The sequence below is a fragment of the Schistocerca americana genome, chromosome 2 (assembly GCF_021461395.2).
Source record: "Schistocerca americana isolate TAMUIC-IGC-003095 chromosome 2, iqSchAmer2.1, whole genome shotgun sequence".
Lineage (NCBI taxonomy): Eukaryota > Metazoa > Arthropoda > Insecta > Orthoptera > Acrididae > Schistocerca > Schistocerca americana.
Window position 1 is genome coordinate 746,528,289 of NC_060120.1, and position 1,690 is coordinate 746,529,978.

At 40.2% G+C, this 1,690-nt stretch overlaps 1 pseudogene; it reads left to right on the forward strand.

Moving 5' to 3' along the window:
- The first annotated feature begins 775 nt into the window (after window positions 1–775).
- Window positions 776–893, forward strand: LOC124597721 (annotated as a pseudogene).
- Window positions 894–1,690: the final 797 nt, after the last annotated feature.

Consider the following 1,690-nt stretch of genomic DNA (forward strand, 5'->3'; position numbering starts at 1 on the left):
CAATGCAAAGTAACTACTGACGAAGAAGCTGAGTGTGGAGCAGACACGTGAGGCCACAACAATGGGAAACGTAATGCTTTTGATTCGGTCAGTACATAAAGGTGGAATAACCATCTACCTAATGTTGAAAAGATATGTAAAACTGTAACCATTACTCGTTCAAGTGTTAACCAATCCCTGCATAAAATATGCAACACGTATGATTTCTAGTGCAGACACTGAATTTTTGTCAGAAATAGCTTTTTTTATTGCCTTTTTTTTTACTTTGATCGTCGAGAGCGCAAAGGAGTTTTCTGGCAGCGATTAATTCTGGAAATCGAAGGTGCATTAAGAAATCTCATTTTTAAACATAATACAGCCAAGGTCCTAGCACAAAAGCTTCTGAGCAGCGTTAAAGACAGAAGTGCAAAACATTACACAACTCTCTGTAAATCCTACACTGTCAGTTCCACGGTTTAAAAAAATGTACTTGAACATATTCAGCGCCGGTAAATTCTTCAAGAATTTGACGCAAGAGATAAATAACTACGGTAAACTTTCATCTTCAATTCAAGGGAGGACATCAGAATAACTGCTAACACTCTTTGGTCGTCACATAATCAGGAAGTAGCCAAAAATGACCTAGTGGGGCCTGAAAGTTTGTTACGGAACGAAACAGAGCTTTACTTCTGGCATCCTTTGCTACCCAGAGGGCCAAAAGTGACCTAGTGGAGCCTGAAAGTTTGTTACGGAACGAAACAGAGCTTTACTTCTGGCATCCTTTGCTACCCAGAGGGCCAACGGCCTTGCCGCAGTGGTAACACCGGTTCCCACCATATCACCGAAGTTAAGCGCTGTCGGGCTGGGCTAGCACTTGGATGGGTGACCATTCGGTCTGCCGAGTGCTGTTGGCAAGCGGGGTGCACTCAGCCCTTGTGAGGCAAACTGAGGAGCTATTTGATTGAGAAGTAACGGCTCCGGTCTCATAAACTGACATAATGCCGGGAGAGCGGTGTGCTGACCACATGCTCTTCCATATCCGCATCCAGTAACGCCTGTAGTTGAGGATGACACGGCGGTCGATCGGTGCTGTTGAGCCTTCCAAGACCTGTTCGGACGGAGTTTAGTTTAGTTTGCTACCCAGAAGCAGTGATCCTTTCATTTTTAGGAACAAAGCAAGGTGTACACCCGTCTACTCATTTGTAGCACAAAAATATTGATCTTTAGTAGGAAGTTCTGTGGCTTTTGAATGATTGGAACCGTCTTTGAACGATACTGTTTCTGAAGCAAGCCAACATATTATAGAACGAGTATTTATGAATAAATTGGATAATAAATATTTAACTACTGTCATGTAATTGTTTTTGCTAAATGTTATATTTTGCCTAGCGTGTAAACTGTTCATCAGAAATGTTTGAAAAAGCGTTTTTTAGTTTTCTCGGCAAAAAGTCAATTGTATTCATTTTCCTGTTAAAAGTAATTAATTGTGACTACAAAATTAGTTTTTCATTCGAAATAATTTACGAAAAACAACGGTACCAAGTTTAGCCAAAAGCTTTTTATGAAATAATAAAAGAGAAAGGAAATTATGGCAACAGTAGTACCAGAGAAACTTGACAATTCATTTGTAGTTTACAATAAAAATAACAGTAGCTGATCGACAGCCTGTCTCTACATAACATGCTTTTATTTGCTTGTAGCCATTGGAAAC